General features: G+C 37.8%; 1 long non-coding RNA gene across 1 annotated transcript; it reads right to left on the reverse strand.

Annotated features, from left to right (window-relative positions):
* Positions 1–964: 964 nt before the first annotated feature.
* LOC108445956 lies at positions 965–16969 on the reverse strand. The gene is made up of 6 exons (XR_001861049.1): positions 16865–16969; positions 14017–14194; positions 13136–13265; positions 9562–9622; positions 6698–6763; positions 965–2875 (listed from the first exon to the last, which is right to left on the reverse strand). It is a non-coding gene; the product is annotated as an uncharacterized LOC108445956 (long non-coding RNA).
* Between the last annotated feature and the right edge of the window lie 2353 nt (positions 16970–19322).

The raw sequence follows: 19322 nt of genomic DNA on the forward strand, positions 1-19322 counted from the left end.
AAGATGTAGTAATGTTATTATGGATGTAGGCACGAAGATTAAGAGGTATTGAACAGAAGAGCAGGAGTCTCCAGAACTGCGCAGAGGTGCAGCAGTCAGAACTGAAATAGTTCCTCCTGCTCCACCCAAACCATGGAGATAAGAAATGCTGACGTTCTCCCAATCTGATGAAAGAACTCCTCTTGCCAAAGAAAACCAGCCCTACCGCAGGGCTGCAGGCTGGGTCAGGCAGAGCCAGAGGAAGTGGTTGCAGGTGTCTGAAGAGAGCATTTCCTCCGAGGTAACTTTGTTACCATTTCTACACCCCAGAAGGCAGCTGCACTGGCCAGCTGGGTATGATGTGCTGAGCAAAAGCCAAGACTGATTCCAAGGCCCAACTGGTGAGCATCAAGGTGAGGAGTGCGGAGAGAACACAACTCTGAAGAAGTAACACGGGTAACAGTCCTGACGAAAGAAAGCTGTCAGTACCAGGGCTGGAACTGCAGGCCTACTGTTAAAGGCTGTAAGGAGCCTTGTGCCCATGACAGCTGAATACCTTACCTCCAAGTAAAGCAATAGCCAGCCCCGGATGGGCCCTCACCATCCTGGTGTGTGCAAGGACACTGCTCAAAGCTGCAGGTTGCTGATACCAAGAAAGAGTGAGGCAAGTTTCTTTTGGGCTTCTTAGAAGCAGCAGGAAGTGAGCAAGGAGGCAGATGGTCCCTACAGGATCACTTCAGCCTCCCTTCCCTATCTTCCAAGTACCCATTTCTAGCCGGAAGAGACACAGCTGAAAGAGATGTCTCAAACTACACAGCAGGCAGTCCATTACCATCGATTAGTATTCAGCTTTGGCAGGAGAGCTGTGCAACTTGACCCTGAACCAACCTATTTTCTTAAGGCCTCTGGCAAATAAGAAATGAAAAGAAAGCCAGATCTACAAAATTACCATAGAAAATGTCAACGTAGAAACAAACAGAACTGGTGACACTAAAACTTTAATCAACATTTAATTCAAATAGAAAAGGCTCATACATAACAAAAGGTTTCGTAATACTTACAGCTGGTGAAGAACTTTTGAATAATCTGCAATTTATTTTTCTTTAATCAAGCATATATGAAGACTTCTGGTTCCAGAAAACCAAGAAGGTTAACATTTTGGGAATTTAAGTACACTTTCGTTTGCATGGACTCTGGAGCAGGAAAACCAGGCAAAAATTTATCCTAACATTTATTACGGAGCACGATACAAACAATCAGGTTAGTCTAACCTCTCTTTAGCATTTAACATTCATTGAAATTAGAGTTAGCATTTTGTTAATAGTGAAAGACTGCAATCAGTATTTGGAAAGCATTCCACAAAACTTCTAAAATATTTACATTCATTGACAAGGTATTATTCTTCTGTGATTTCTGTAATGAAAATATTTATCACATTAACCAAAAATTCTACATAAAAGTACTTTTAACAAATATTTCACTGTCATTGGTTACACACACATTACTGAAATCAAAAAATCAGCATCATTTAATGAAAAGAGGATGAACCATCTTACAAACTATTCCATATTGAAAAAACTAATTTTGGTTTAAGGATAGATATCCAAGTCTAATATCAAACGAGAGCCTGCCAAGGGTATCTTCTATCCATTGTGGACAGTATTACTGTACCTGAGGGCTCCCCAATTTCCCTGGTGCTGCTGCTTGCCTATTACATACCGCATTTTGACATTCTTCATCCAACAACAAGCAGCTTCAGTAATTCTTCTGCAAAACAGCAGTCTGCCAACAGCGCTGTCCAAGAGCAACACCCAGAGGCTAAATATACTGCTACAGCAGCACTGCACGCTCTGACCTGCTCCTTTCTGAGAAGAAAGGAAAACCTTCATAAAGATAAACAACCATTTCCTGTAAAGATAAAGAGCTGACAAAACTTTTCAATAGAAATATCAACAACAAAGTGGTGCAGGCACACAAACCCATTCATGAAAATCACAGCCTCATAGCTATCTCAAATATATACACAGACTGATGCAGAGCAAACAAAGAGTTGGTTTTGCAAAGGTGTGTGTAGAATATTTGGGTTGGCAGCAGCACAGCAAAGGAGCAACTAGAAGAATTACTGCTCTCTAGAAAGCCAATTGCATTTTTCAAAGGCAAAAAGACAGAAAAGAGGAAGGGTGCTCACCATTTCTTTTACAAGTTGTCAAAGCAGTGTATTGGGGTTTTTCCTTAAATCCTAATGGCAGTTGCTGTAAGAACAACTGGTCTATGCAATAAAAACAAACCTTCAGCAAAAAATAATGCCCTAGAGCATCTTTAAGAGGAATATGTTATCTGGAATCAGAGCATGAAGAGGGATAGAAAACTCAATAAGAAACCAACTCACTAAAGCTTCATCTTAATCTCTGGCATCTAACAAGTCTAGTCTCTGTAAATTTAAAGCCCACACACAAGTAAAAGTAAAAGGCTGACAAATCAAGAACACAATCAATAAAATCACACTTATAATCCCAAATACTTAATTAAAATAAAATTTACTTTAAAAAAAACCAAAATGAAGACTGTATAATCTCAAAAATGAATGCACCTACCAAACCTTTTATTCTTTGATATTTCAGATCAGGTCAATTATTTCAAAACAAGTCTCAAACACACATCTGATGGAAAATTTTTCATCTATTGAGTAGGGTTTACTCCATTTCCCTTGGTAAATCACTTCTTTTTTTCCATCTGTTTTCTCAGAATTTTGTTTTTCATGTGTCTCATACTCTTCACCTGGTTGCAGTGAAACTGGAATCACACCAACTGTGAGGAAGCAATCATTTCTCAGCACCTGCTCAGGCATCAGTCTGTTACAGCAGAACAAATTCAGAAGAGATTTAACTTTATCATCCTACAAACAGAGGAAGAAGGATTTCATCAGTAAGCAAAACAAACTCAATTACAAATAACAACCAAGCATTTGATGAACACATCTTGTAAGTGCTTAGGGCCCAAAGCCTTCACAAGATGTTGTGCCATAGCATTCCCAACGGACAGCAACACTTAACATCATAGTGCTCATTAACAACAAAATTCAAGCAAATGTTCAGCACCAGCTCTGTCATCCCAGTGGCAGCCAGAAGAGTATGAGGTTTTGAAATTTTGGAATATGAATTCATTGAACTACCATAAATTACAGAAAAACTCAGTTTGGTCTTTCTACTAAGAATGAATGAAATAGGTGCCATTCACCTTCTATAACTTCATCTTTTAACATTTGTCATATTGTTTTATCTCTCTAGAGGAGCACAGGGGGGGAAAAACCCAAAGTAACTCTAAACCAACAGCAGCAATTTTGCTATTAAACCATCACTTATACTTAGGCTCTTTGGATTTATCAGAAGGGATTACATGCCTAAATACTTAGCACATTAATAGCACTAGACTCCATACACAAAACATAAATCCACAGCTCTACACACATGCATAAACATCAGCTGTTGAGGAGGAAGAGCACACACTGGATTTGGACAAAGGGACTACTAGAAAGACAATCTCAAATGCTGATCTAGAAATCTAGATTAACAAAACTCAACAGGAACAGAATCTTTCCATAAGAAGGCTTGCTTGTTCACAGTCTCCAAGCCAGGAACTCCTCTGACATGGGTCAATATTAACAGCAAAATACGAGACAACTGTACATCTCTCACCTAACCCTATTTCACACAGGCAGAAGGATATTATGTAAGGGATTGTACACAAGTAGTCAAAAACTTGAAGACAGAAACAAGCGATTTCCAACTCTCACTAGTTATCAGAGTGACTCCAGAGAATTAGTCACTCCCCAGGTAACCTGAAATCTGGGTTAAAAGATGAGATCTGAAAACTGTGGATCTTGCAGGCATAAAGGATTGTTCAATATTTATAAAACATTTTAAATAGTCAAAGGAAAATCTCTAGCAAAGAGGATCCAAACACATGCAAAGAAATACAAGAGTGAACCATGGCTACACACGTAAAGTGAAGAAAATCTGAGCATCTGAAGAGCTTGAAAAGCTTTGTACTTGTGTATTTGCATTTCAAGATACTGTCAAATGTCTGTCAACAACACATATCCCCTTCTCACCCTAAGGAAACTGAAAATTGATTCTACAAGGAAAACGGCTGTAGGACAACATTTCATCGTGTTTACTCCATTTCATTGTGTTTGATCTTACTTGCTTTATTTATTTTTTTTTAGTACACAAAACTGGATGCTGAAACACACTGAATATTGAATCTTGGTGTGGCTGAATGAGTGGCTGCAAGATCTTACTGCTAAACATTGCTCTTGCTACACAGTTACCTAACATTAATATCCCTGTTTTAAAGCCCTATGTTATTTTCCTGTGGCAAATTTGCATTTGCTGAAAACAACAGAAATTTTGCTAGTTACAAGTATACAATTCCTCTGGGCATGAGATTGAGATGGAAGGGAAATTACCAGTCTGCCAGGAGCCTGCAGATGGGCATGGAGATTAATTCTGAATAAGCTGATTATAGATAAAGCACTTTGAAGCAAAATAGATTTTCCCCAAGAACTGGGACAAAGATTAACAACCAGAGGTCTAAAAGATTCCCCAAGAAACAGCTGAAAGATATTTATTAGTATTAAAGTTCTTGGTAAAACTCTCATCTGTATTTCTGTGCGCTGCAGGCAGCACAGATTGCTTTCTGGTGGACTTTAGTGGTTGGGGCACGTGCATCACACACATCCAGAATGAATCCTTAAAAACTGCCAGCAGTGCTATATTGATTAGGATTGTATCACCTGACAAAGTCAAGATCAAGTACTTCTTTTCACCAGGTAGAAAAAGTCAAAGAAATTTGCTCTTATTAATAGCTGTAAAACGTATTAATCCCTGCTAAAAACAATAACAGCTAAATTCATTAATGGTTCTTGAGATAAGAGCAGCTCTTTGCACTTCAGAGGGTACCTGTGACAGAAGAATACAGAAGTATAATACCCTGAAACTGGCCATTAAAATTTGGATTTGCATACTTCAGATCTTATTTATAAAACATTATCACAGCAGAAATTTTATGGAAAGCAGAAGTGAACCAACTAGCTTTAATGTCCCAAGAAATCTTTTCTACGTCCTTGAAGTAAGTTTCATTTATGCATGAGAGAAAGTTTGAGGGGGTTAGTATCTAAGGATTGTTATGCATTATCCTGACTGCTGCTCTGGGCAGATGGTTCTGTCCAACTTCTGTGAAATAAGTTTAAAACCCCCTAGCTGGACTAATATTCAGTCATGATGTACTGAATCTTCTTTCCCATACTATTGCGTGTTTCATGAGATTCACTTAATTTTTAATAAAAAAACCAATCAACTATTATGAACTATGACATACTATTTAGAGGACAACCTCCCTGCTCAAATGCTGCATGTTTTATTCTTCTGTTTTCGGTGGTAGAGCCCCATTGGAAATAATTTTGTAGAAGGATTTGTTAGACAGTCCTGCAGTAATGCAGACTTTCACCACTGCAGAAAACAGTTGAAGTGAAGCTATTAAAAGACACTGTGGAGAAGTCATGTAATAAAACAAGATTACTTACAGTACTGTATCAGTGATATGCAGTGGTACAGTGCTGGGACACTGGAGCCACCACAGTGGTGTTGGCCTGGTACTGTATCATGACACTTTCTTAACCCAAACACAGTAGACAGGATACACTAAGCTCATAATGAACACAACTCTTGTAAGTTAGCTCTATGCTTAAACAGTCACCTCTGTAAAGCTGGCAAATCATTAATACACAAGTATAACTAGGAAAGAGGGATTTATTTTTTGGTCTTAACTCGTGACCAGAAGACTGAAAGATTATAGGAAATAGTTACACAAGAAAATGAACCCAAGGAAAGACAAGCACTCAGGTAAAGAATGAATAGATATGAGGCTCTAAAATGATGTGCTTATGATTAACATCCAAGAGAAAGATAAGTTAGTGAAGATTGACTTCAAAGCTGGAGAGCCAAGCTGTGAAGCATTAAGGTGCACAGATCTACTTCTTATTCTCCAAGAGTCACTGAAACCCTGGGCAAACATAAGCTTCAAAAAAGGGTCTGCAAACAGAGTTCAAGGAGACACCAGCTGCAGTTGTAAGGCAGGCGGAGAATAACAGTTGAGAGTAGAAAGAATGAAAACATCAACAACAATTTGTATCATGCAGGGTTCACTTATACTTGTAGATTTGTTTCAGAGGCATAGGAAAACTTGCTGCACAAAAAAAGAAACCCAAACCAAAGACTAAAGGGCACAGTACACTTTTTCAACTGCTTTTACGTGATTAAAATTGAATTTGGTGGGTTTATTAGTGCTCAGACACTGTGCAGTCATTGTGTTGTAAGACAGATGAAAAAAGTCAACTTCCTGACTTCAGAAAAAATAGATTTCTAATATAAATACATCTTTTGAGGCTGAATCTCAATGACTTACTCTCCAAGTCTATAACATGGTATCATTCAATTTGTAGTTGCTCCTTGTGAGATCTGAGTTAAATATTAAGAAAACTCTGGGGCTTTCTACCTTCTCAATTGTTTTATTTGTCCAGGCTATCTAGAATTATGCAAACAGGCAATTAGGAACATTTTCTCAGCCCAGCACTTAAAATGAATATTTCACTTTAAAATCCAGTCAACCACCTCTAAACAAGGACAATCTTATCATCCTCATCTGATAATTGACATACCATGACAATACCTGCCTCAGGTGTTCCATCTTCTTTTATGCCAAATTCCTGGGTTTGAATGCAAAGCTGCAAATGAAAAGATATATAATACATGACACTGGTGGGTTTTCCCATTTAGTTTAACAAAAACCAAACATCAGTCAAGGAGATTCACCAGGTTCCAAATGAAAACAGATTGATATGAAAAGATGGCAAGGAAAGATTGTTTTCTAATTTTACAATAGGGTAAAACATGCAAGGGGCTCAAGTTTCCCTTACACAGAAACAAGAGGGGAAAAATAATGAAGAAACTTCTAGAGGTCAAAAGAAATAGGCTTTTTAAAATATGACTGAAAAGTCCATGCCCAAGTTGTATGGTAAAGAAATGCTGAGGGGTAAGCACACTCTGACAAATGTGAACTTTGTACTCATAAACCAAGTAAAATCCCCCCAGTCTTCACTATTGCCTAGAAGCACGTTATGGGTACATCATTTTCAGACACTGCCTGCAGGTTAAGCTGAATTTGGCTCTGTTCTGAGAGATTACATAAACAGCAAAAGGAAACATGTTTAGTCAGTGCTGGGCTCTTGGAACACAGATCAGCAGAGATCTTGGAAAAAAATCACTGTCTCCATTTTAGAAGTGCCACTGCTATTGAATGAGGGAGAGCACAATTTCAGGTTCCCAACATGAAACTGGCAACTGCTGAACACAATACTGAGAATTTTCCATCAAATGATCGATGCAGCACGAAGTCTGAGCTGAACATCAGTTACATGTGGAGCAATCTGAAATTCAACTGGCAAAGTTGGATGAGGTTCCTGAATGCCTATCTCTCTGCATTCCAGATATTCTCTTCAAGAATCAGTCATTTGTAAAACTGTCTTTGTTTCTTTTGGGGTTTTTTTGGTTGGTTTTGGTGGGTTTTTTTACATTTTCTTTTGTCCTCAGTTGTATGTGAAAAACCCTCTAGCACAGAGCAAGATCTGAATAATGGTAGCAAAAGTGTTCTAACTAAATCCTACCATGTTAATAATTTATAAACATCCATGATATCAAGCTACACATTAGTTAATCTATTTCATCACTCATTCATCCAAATAGAAAAATTACTTAATTTTAAGCAACTGCTCTCTAAATGGGGAATAAAACACAATGAAGAGTGACTTCTATATGAATCAGCTTCATCCTCTCAGCACAGTGGTTACTGTAATGGACAGTGGTTACTCATCACCTTGCAGTCCACATCTCTGTTAGGAATTGTTCTTAAAATGCGACAGCATTTAAGGAGAGGAGGATTTACTGAAGCCATTCTTGTAGAGATGATAGAACTGCCAGGATTTCCCGAGAAGACCTGCCCACATAGCTGGAGCTCCAGCTGGTACTCCCTGAACCAGTTCAAATATATGAATTGCTCATGCAAAATCGCTGCATGGGAACATGAGCACTTACTGGGTAGCTTGTGGCTTTTCAAATTTGGGAGATTTCCTGAGTTGTGGAGGCAGCAATACAGTGCCAGAAGCCAGCAAGGAGGTGGAGGAGATGCTGCCCAACACACCACCTAATGCAGGAAAGTAGGCTGCTTTCTCCTCCCTAGCATACCATGCACTAAGAAACTATTAAATCTCATAAGGTGGCAAAGAATACAAATTTCAAAACTTCTCAAATTAAAAAAAAAAATATAAATACAAAAAGACTTTCAGCAATATTTTGAAGAACTTCAGTTCTGCCAGCTTGCCTATTTTTTCTTCTCCACCTTTCTGCTTTTTACCTACTAATTGTTGTTTCCCCCCTCCTGGTTTACAACATATTTTGGGACTGTCTAATGTCAAAATAAAAGACAAGGCCTGAGATTCTATCCCCTTCCATGATGGCAGCCAGCACCGACTCTGGCCAGACTGGAGGAGACTAGTTTGCATATTGGTAGGAGTCCTTGGTAACACATCAGTGGCCAGCTCCATCCTTTTGTGATCACAGAGGAAGTAGGAGCACTGAGCAGTACTGATACCCTTACAGAGAAGGCCCAGACCTGATCCAGGCTGTGAACCATGGGTGAAACTTCCCTGGTCTGTCACATGAGCTGCTCATTTCAGCACAGCCCACACCTGCAGGGAGGTGTAACGTCTTCCTCAGCTCTTGTACTTTTCACAATTATACCATCTGTACCTAGAATCACCTGTCAGAAAAATCAGCTGTCAACAAGTAGTACAATTCCCTATGACAGCTGGAATTGAATTTTATGTGAAGTAAAAGAGGAAGTTTTTTATGTCATTTCAAAATCATTGTAATCATCAGACCACATTAGGAATAGCAAAGTCTGTGTATAATTCTCATTCTGCTATTATACCAAGCAACAGTAATCGACTATACCAGGATTTAAACCAACTTCCACATAACGGTTCTGGAGTTGAACATATTCTCAAATGTATATTTTACTCAGTCTCCTTTCTGGAAACCCAAGAGAATCTCTGAAAACCTAATCACTGAGAAAGGTGTTCCCTTTATTTAAGTGACAAGCCAAATGTTCTAGCCTTTTGCCTAACTTGTTTCCTAAGTCAAAGAGCTTTTTTAAATTTATTTTAATTAAGTGGTCACATACAAAAGTAACAGCGATGTCATTAATCTACCAGCAACACCAGGTTCCATAATTCATTCACTTTTTTCTCCCATAAGCAGGCATTTTCTTCATGTCACCTCATTATTCAAGAATCCTTTTCCCAATAGGTTTCCTTAGTACATCTCATTTTAAATCCCTCTTGGGAGCTTACTGCCCCTTTACAATGCTTAGAGGCAAAAGTGCAGGTTCCTTTTTTCCTTAAGCATCATCATCAGAATAATTAATGTGCAATCAAGCCAACAGCAGTGAAGATGAAGTAGTATTTACCTTCTTTAAACCTCTCTAAGGAATAGTGGGGAACCCTGAAAACTGGAACAGATGTTGACTTCTGTCAACAAGGAGAAGAGATACACATTATCAACAAAGTTAAAAGTAATGAGCACACCAGAAAGGGTTGGACAAAGCTGTTCAGGCAGTGAACAACACCTGTCACCAGAGGGAGTTAGTTAAAAGCACAGTGCCATGGCTGGAGACTGAAACAGAAAAGTCTGTGTACTTTTTTTTTCTTGATGGTTGGTTAGTGGAGTTATTTTGTTTTTTAAACCATTCAAGGTTGATCTCGGGGGCCTGTAAAACTTCCACATTGAAAGGCAAAAACTGAATTCAGAAAACACAAACTGTTCTACATAGTTACTGCTTACTTGGAATAGACAGAATTAAAGTTTCGTAACAAATCTGAAAAAAACAGACCAAAATACCAACATTATAACACTTTTATACTGTCTCAAAGTTGTTCTTTTCAAACAGCTTCCACCTTAACTGGGCCTTTAAGCTTTTCACAGTTTTCTTAATAGATAATAAGTAGTTAATAACATGTCTTCTATTCAGCCATTCCTCCGCCTGGTTTTTTGAACTAGGAGGAAAAGAAAAAAAATCAGAAATTGTTAAATCTTTCCATTTTAATATTTTACTCAATGCATTAAAGAAACACCCTGGAGCCTATTTGAATTCAGCTTTTCAGGGTCTTTCCCCACAGAACAGGAGTTTTATTGTGTTTCATTTTAATTACATTAACAATCTTCTGAAAAACCAACATTCTCCTTAAAGCTCAATCCCCTTAAGCTACATAGTGCTGATTTGCCACAAATCTAGAGATTCCAGCTTTCACTGCTTTATTTTTTTAAGAAAGTATCTTTGTATTTAAATGTATGAAATGAAGCATTGGCTAAGGCAATGTACCACTGGGATTCTGAAGCTTTAACCCAACCAACCTCTCATCACCACTAGACTCCTAGAATTTTCTTCTAGAAAGATAAAGGAACATTTATCAAAAAGAAATGTGTCAGAAAGGGTTGCCTGTACAGATCAGTGTGATAGAAATAAATAAGGCATAAGCTGACCTCAACACTGGCCAAGTATCTTTTCTGTATTATATACTTTGCTCACGGTGAACTTAATATATAAACTTTTATTTTAAGTACTCATAATTACTCCCTTCTATGCTTCATCATGCTCCTGGACTGAGTTAGAGAGAGAGAGAGTAAAGATTGAGAGTCATTCTCCATTTATACACACCCATGTTTAAGATGTAAAACCTTTACTGAGAAATTCCATTATTAATGGAAAAATTAATTTATCTGATTTTTCTCTCTCTTCTTACAGAGATTCTAAGAGGGAAGTTAGCAAGTCTAAGAGTTCATCTAAGAGTTTCAACAGAATAAAACTGCCTGGCACTTCTATGCAGAAGTTCAATTTCATATTCCACATGCTACTAAAGAGGTCTTTTTAAGGCTAGCACTGTTAAATAGATATGGAATATTAAAGCACACAACCATTGAGAGTCACTGGTTTTATCACCGAGAGCATTCACAAGCAGGCTAAACTACTGGGTTTTTGTTAGTATGACATCAAAGGATGGGTGCAACGTTTACGGAAGTGGCCATTCTCTGGCACAGCAGGGACTCTCATTGCAGAGACAATGAAAGTACCTCAGAGTCAGCAAAAGAGAATGGAGGAAAAGTTTACTGGAAAACGTAAAAAACTGAGAAAGGCTAACACCAGCACAGGAAAAGAATACCAGTAAGGTAAGAACACTTGTCCCATGCAAAATAAAAGGGATGAAAAACTGTAAATCTCTTCAAACTGGAAAAAGGGAATTTATGAATACATGTGGACCCAGAGAGACAATCCCATTATTCCAAACAGAATTTTCACCTGTATTTCAGCACATGCACCAAAACTTGGTAAAGCTCAAAGAAAGCTTCTCAGCACATAGAGAGGGAAGAACCAGTTTTCCCAATATTTCTTAGTTAAGCCCACTCAACCTTTTCAAGAATTTCATCCTCATCCCCACTGCAAACCTCTTCCTCGGAATCAGAAGATGCTTCTGGCATCAAGTTACCACACTTCAAAGAGCAGAAAGGCAAAAAAAAAAACAAAAAAAACAAACCCACCCAAGCAATCAGCCTTGCAATTGAAAATAAAAAGTTAGCAATCAGACAGCAAAAACAAGCAAGAAATGCAAAGAGTTTAACCTACTGGAAATATAATCAGGATTCATGTCAGATCTCACCTCACACTTAAGTAATGTAACAATTTCTAGAACTAACAGATTTGAGAATCACTAGGCAAAAATAAAGTTAAGCATTCCCTTGATTGGTTTTTATTTTCCTAACCTCATTTTGCTTTTTATCGAAAAATGAAACAGTAGAAGAATCAAAATCCTCCTCCTATTGATTTTCATGTCAAAAATCAACATGTGCTGCCCACGCAGTGGTACATAAGATTTCCATTCCTATATGGTACTGCCTGAGATGAAGACACATCCTGGGATCTATTTCACAGTTTATCAAGTGTGGCATGAGGTTAAAGATTTCACCAGGAAACCATAAGTATTTTCATAAAAGTCAGAAATAACTTCAAGTTATAGAATGTAGAAAGGGACAAAGAAAAATCAGTAAGATCAGCTTACAATTACACTGAATATTGTTTTTAGCAAAGTTTGTTGCTCATATCTGCAGAAGAAGAGATATTACGCTGGCAACCAGAATTAAAATAGAAATATGGTCCTCTATTTAGCATGCAAGATACACAGTCATAAGACAAACCTGCAAACCCCACCTTGTTCATTTACCTATCAAACTTGTGTATTCCAGTAAATATTGTGAAAATTTTTGATTGTCTTAACCTTAAAGGAACTAAAAATAAAACTTGAGCAGTGAGTTCAGACACTGTTGCTCCCGAAAACCTGGAGATGCATGCTGGGAAGGATTCATACCGGCTCAGAAAATTTCCTTGACTGTCACTGACCCGTTTCCTGTTGTATAGCTTTTCATAGATGTTACAGTAGATGAATTTGAATTCAGGAAGAGGAGTACGTGTCTAAAATAAAGAGAAGGGAAACACTTCAAACAAGCATTTCCTCTACACAATTGCTCACCCCATGTTTTAAAGGAGGTAGAAGTTAAATTGCAACAGAAAAATTGCATAGCAAAAGTTGAAGTGACTAAGAAGGATAAATGAAAATTTCCACCTTGACCTACCAGCCGGTGCTCTACCAATCCATACCAAATTTCTGTACTTTTCCTGTACCTATGAAGCTTTTGCAGGAAAGTTCAGATTTGAAATAAGTAAACCAAAGTTGTCACTATGTTAACAAACTTCAGCCATGATTCTACATGCAGAATACCACTCTGAATCACAATCACAGAAACCCACCTGCATGTTTGTTTGTCCCCTCTAATAACTAACATGATTATAAACAGCTGTAAGTAATTATATTCATTAACATTATACTCCAGTCTAATATTATACAGCAAATGCTCTGGGTACAATGAAATGCAAGAGCAGAAAATTTATTCACTATGAGAGGGCACAACCCTTGTGATTAAGTACAACTCACAGGGGCAGGGAAGTCATGCTGACACAGAACATTTACGTGGAATAGTGACAAGAAGGAGATCGAGGAAACTGGGCCTGCAGGAATGGAGAAGCAGCAGCTGACAGTCTTTCCAGGAAGATTGAGTCCTAAACTGAGAAAGAACATGGATATTAAGCACAGAGATAGGAAAGTCTCAAAGTTACCTCCCTACTTTGTGCTTTCCTTACAAGCTGAACTCAATGAATGGTAATCCACTTGCACCATGCACCTCCTTTTAAGACAAATAACCTGCACCCAACTTCAATGCTCCAGACCTCCTACAACTCAGACTGAGACAGAGCATCAGAATGCTATTGCAGAATGGTGTGTGCTTTATTTGTATAAATTCTCCACACTCCGTGTTTCAATGAGGAAGAAAATCTATATACTTGTCTGCAGCTTGTACCTACATCACATCCAGTCAGATTGGCTGCTCTTTACAGTAGTCTTTCATCACCACCTTCAGCAACATTTTTGAACTAGAACCTTTTAAAATCTGAAATCTTTCTATCCAAAAGACGCTTGAAAGGACTAATTAAAGCATTTCAGTCACAAAACCAAGATGGAAGAGCACATCCAAAATAATACTTGCATAAAAGTACTGACATCTGTGTTTTCTTTTGACATCTTTTGTGTAAACTCCAGCTCATTGCACCAAGAATAAAGGAAAATTCACACTCTATTCCTCAATGCATTACCTTTCCCTCTGTATTGAGAAACTGAGATTTAGAGCCATTGTTCATAAGCAAAATCTCCCTGCCACAGACAGTTTTCCCTACTAATGCCTATTCCTCACAAACTCGGATAGACAGTGTCATATTTCATCATTTTCACCAACAAGAAAGAAAGATTGTTCATCTTACCTGTAAGATGTCACTGAACCAGTCAGCAAGAATTTGCAGAGTTTCGCCCATATTATTTCTGACACAAATTAATTTCTTTGCTTTAATACCCTTCCACTCAAAGAACTGTTGAAATACCTCCTGAGTCATCTGCTTCAGAATCTTGACCATACATCACCTCCAGAGAAGCTGTCAGCTCCTGTGTGTCAAGTGAATCAAACAAAAACAAGTTTGCATACCTGATGAATTCTGTGACCACATATGACCTACTAAAATCAAGATTAATTTAACACAGAAAAAGTTAGCACTATCTGGTGGTGTAAAATTACTTTTACTACAAAAGTCTCTTTCTATATCCAGTGAAGTATATTTTACTTTATTTTACATTCCACTTTCCTGTGAGATCAAGTGCCAGTATGTCTACTAGAAAATGCAACAAAGAAAAAAGTCTCACGCAGAGATCATTGACTCTGATTTTTAAACTGAAAGCATGGAAGAAAAATACACCACAAAAAGCTTAACAGCTCATAAGAACTTATTAGTATTCTCATTACTTCTCCCCAGTGGACTTTAAAGTCATACTCATCAAGATAAAGAGACAAATGGGGTTCAGTTTCTAATGCTCCTCAGAGAGCTGCTCAAACTCAGAAAAAAAATCAAAAAATTAATTCAGAAACCAAAGTGAATTTGTACTGAGAAACATGGTGAGCAGCCAAGGAATGTTTCTGAATTCAAGCCTTTTGACCCTTAAAATGCAGAGGTAAGAACAACCAAGTAGAACACCAAGTAAAATGACTGACACCACCACCAGAGGCTGGACCAGCAGTGGCCTCCCCTTTCTGAGGGCTGCAGGTACTGTGGAGATGAGGAAGTGAGTTTAACCAGTTTTGTAGAACTATGCATGATGATGCCACAACCTGAACTGGCACTACAAACACACCACAGCAAAAGTTCAGATTGGGGTCAAAATAATAAGAATTTCCTCACATTATATTTACTAAATACAGTGACCAAAAAAAAAAAAAAAAAAGCCAACAGTATTTTATAAAAATTATAAACCTACTTTCATAACAATAGCTGCTACAATGAGCAGTATTCATTCCATACAATCAGCTGTTTAAACAGCAATTTCCAACTGAGCCAAGTGGCATGAGCTTTGTACAAATATGCTTCCCTATAAGTAAGTACCAGGAAGAGGTTTGTGCTGTATTTAGAGAGACTATTTAAATCAGTCAAGTTCACAACAGAATCTCCTTGCATTATTTTGAATAGCTGGGATTCAATACACCAGGAGACACATGGGTAGAAAATGGCAGGGCAAGGTAAAAGCCAGGTTCAAATGGAACACTCTGAAGGAGAGAGAAAAAAATCACCCCTTTTAACAGCAGCCAAAAGTGGGTAATAGAGCAGAGAAAAGTGATCAGTAACAGTTTCATATCCAATATCACACTCTCTTTACAAAAATAATAGCACTGGTCACACCAGAAGAGTATCTGCATGTATTCCATCAGGCTGTCCTCGAGGAAGGAATCCTGTAAGTTATGTCCTATTTCTTCCCGTTTATTTTTCATACTATAAACACAGTTCTCTAAAACACTAGCAATTTCACAAGCACGTGGATGCAGAAGCAGTTTCCAGCTCCTATCAGACAGGACCATCAACACCATTAAGCTAAAGCTCAAAATTCAATCAACACACCTACTAGCAGCATTTCAGTACCTCTTCAAATATTTTCAAAACACTTAAAATTTCACTGCTGTACAATTAGCTAAAAGATGCTTAATGCCTACCACCTAGTGGATTCACACAGCATAACCTTCGAGCATGCACACAGAAAAAAAATACCCAAACCAACTATAAACCAGAAAAAAAACCTACAAACCACATGTCACAAGTTTTTTCTCCATCTGAAGGAGCAGGGTGCTCACAGAGCACCAGCAATAAAGAGCCACGGAATGCTACCTACCCAGTATCTTTTCCAATTTGATACCAATCTGTATATCAGACCATTAAAAAAAAAATGTGTATCAAACATTTTTTTAATGGCATTGAAAAATAATTCTGTTGGCAATTGAATAACTCCATGAAAATTTGAATGCTTCAATTCATTACTGATGCTCCAACCTTACACAAACTTATGTGCAGACCGTAATCTTGGTGATCATTCATAAGAATGCAATCTCATATATGTGCGGATTAATAAGTCTCTGGAATTTGTACAGACAAAGTGCCCAACTACTGACCAAACATCACCTTCTGCACATACACTTGCCCAGTCAAAATTAAGGGAAATAATATTGCTGAGGTAAAAAAGAAGAAAATTAATTATTTCTAAAAGCAAAGGCCAGTAAAATTGTTATTGGCAAAGTCCTCTGCAAAAGTTCTTACTGCTGCTATGGAGCCTGTTTCCCCATCTATATCCTTACCTTCTGTTTTGGGTTGGCTGGGAGGGAAAGAGGCTCTTGGTAGGGAAGAGATCATCCAACCAACCAACACACTACCACAATTTACAGGATAACTGCATTGACCTTTTAATTGTGGGTTCTCTCATTAACACTCGACTTCTAAATATTCTGCGCTTTGTGAAGTCTTGTTAGTCACCAAACACAGTACCATAAAAGAAAAGCTGTTGCTCAAATCCAGGATCTAGATAATAATCTGCCTCTGGAAACAAAACCTATAGGAGACCAGGATCAAAAGTTCTATTAAGAACCACAGCTGTCAGCTGTAGAGCTTCACTTGGAAGTGTAACCTAAAGCTTCATCTGCTGCTGCCAGGTCTCCAACCATAAAATGTTTCCCATTGAAGAAACACCCTCAACAGGCTCTCAGTGTTTCAAAATCAATACTGATTAGAGCAGCCTCCTCACCTGTAACACTCTTGAGTGCTCAGAGAAGGGCAGTTGATCCACCTCCGAAATTAATTCTGTCGCTACTGAGTACAAGTTCTGCTGCACCTCATCTCACTTGATAATCAATTCATCTCTTTCTTCTTAAACAGAAGGAAAAGCAAGTCAGCAACTCTCACCCAAAGAACGTAGAAACTGATACCAAAAAAGCATTAATCCTTGTGAAGTATGCATAACACAATACATGCCTGACAAGAAATTAGTGAAAAAGCAAATTTTTTTAACCTCTACTCCTATGACATGACTGCCTTGCTTCACAGAGTAAAAACATGACTACATGATCAGACAGCTAAAGGAAGAGTTTCTGCATGACTGCTGATAACAGTGGGAGTCTTAACTGCCACTGAAAATATAAAATGTCCTAGTTGTGCTCCAGTTTTTGATTATATTACAGAATTTAGAATTTGGATTATCCACACTTCCATACATTTGAAATAACATCCACAAAGCCAGACTGCAAAGGATTTCTTGCTGGAAAAGAATTCTCTAGAATAAAAAAAGTCTTGCCTTCTAGCAGGAAAAGTAGGTAGCCTGTGAACTCCCTACTGATTATCTGCAGAAAGATCATTAAACTAAAGATCATTTTCTAGAAAAAAAACAAAAAGCTTCATTGAATGACTGTCAGGATTAGTTAGAAGAACCCCATATTCCTATCAGACAAGGTACCTATCAGACTCAGCAAAAACAAATCTTTTGAAATGGATCAAGTTAAGAATCCACACTCAGAAACAGCAACATTCTTTCCACTGTGACTTAACCCAACATGCCCACAGCAATATGAAAATATATATGAACATGGAAGACCAAGCTACAGTTTTACAGACTTGCTGTAAAGATTTGCTGCCATCTCCAAAAATAAAAAGGTAAGTAAAATGGTTAAAGTACCTCTAACACACTGTCCTGGCATGTGTTCTCTTCCCTACCACACACACACATATACCCCTCAAAATCTTGGAAAGTCTGGCGTGGAGGGCAATTAGTGAGGAAACAGGACACAACAGAAGAGTTAACATGGCATTAATACCAGTTTCACATGGAGCCAAAGAACAATCAAATTAACATCTCCTACTAACAAGCAATATGTAATATAAATGTTTCTGCAGATACATTTGAAATAAATATATAAAAACACAGGTTAAAAGTGTTTTTAAATTTAGTTTATCTAGTGAAATCTTTAAAATGGACTTCATCAGGAATTTTTAAATATCAATGAAAGATTGACTAGAAACCTTTTACCTGTAACAAACAAAGGGCAGAATAAGATGCAGTGGTTGGAAATTGAAAGATGGACAAACTCCAACTAAAAATAAATCCCCAAGTTGTAGCACAGATTGCTTTAAGTACTTAGATTAGCAATTGAACAGTTGCTGTGATTCAGCCAGACATTAATGGGCTGGATTACAAAAACCAGTGGATTAAGTTCTACAATAGGAGGTGAACAGAATTTATTGCTTCAACGCTTAAAAATATGAAACAACAACAGAAAAGATTTAATAAGCACTCCTGCATTTTTGGGAATCTCTGGTGACCAAAAGCACACACTTTTGTTACAGACTTCCGGCGGTTTTTCCTGTGTAAGACAAGAGCTACTTTGAAAAAAATTTACTGTAGCTCACTGCATTAAAAATAATAAAGACCCCATCTCATGAAGAATACTTTCCAAGACAAGATTTCTGCAGGATATTTCAAAAATTAGAGCAATAGAAACTTAATGTAGCAGAAGATTCAACCAGGCAACCAAAATCCAGTTAATACCAATTCAAGCACTAGAGAAAATTTAACAGTCTACACATGACTAAATGAAAATCCAGGAGCTCAACAGATGGCTTGGGAGCCACTGGACAAATCTCCTTCCAGCCTGTGTACATGAGACAGTTCATGGCTCAGATAATGCCCATTAACTGCACAGAGCATTAAGTACACAGGCAGCATTTTAACAGTCTGCTTTATGAAGATGCAAGCTCTTCACGCTTGCAAACAGTAGAATTAAATTCCTTTAAAACAGGCTAGAGGCTTCTCAAACTGCAAAATTTAGTTTATTAAAGAAAAACCCACAACAACAACAAAAACCACCATGCAAACAACCCCACACAAACAACCACCAGAGTCAGTCATACCACCTTCCAAGCTAGCTTACCACCATGTTTCTGATAACTATAGCAATGCTTATGAAAGTCCACAAGAGCAGGTTTTGTCTCCCTTTAGTGCAAGGTACTATTTTGCAGTATACGGAATGCTAAAGCTAGGTCTGGCATCAACTTGCATCCTTAAATGGTTCAAATTATCCCACCCTCCCCCACTTTCTAATTCTGATGAGCAACTGAAGAGTTCCCCTTTTTTAAACATTAGCATGAATATTTTTTTAATTCTTCCCACAAAAAAAAAAAAAGCTGAATATGTACACTACAGTCTCCAGTAA

The sequence above is a fragment of the Corvus brachyrhynchos genome, unplaced genomic scaffold (genome assembly GCF_000691975.1).
Source record: "Corvus brachyrhynchos isolate BGI_N302 unplaced genomic scaffold, ASM69197v1 scaffold84, whole genome shotgun sequence".
NCBI lineage: Eukaryota > Metazoa > Chordata > Aves > Passeriformes > Corvidae > Corvus > Corvus brachyrhynchos.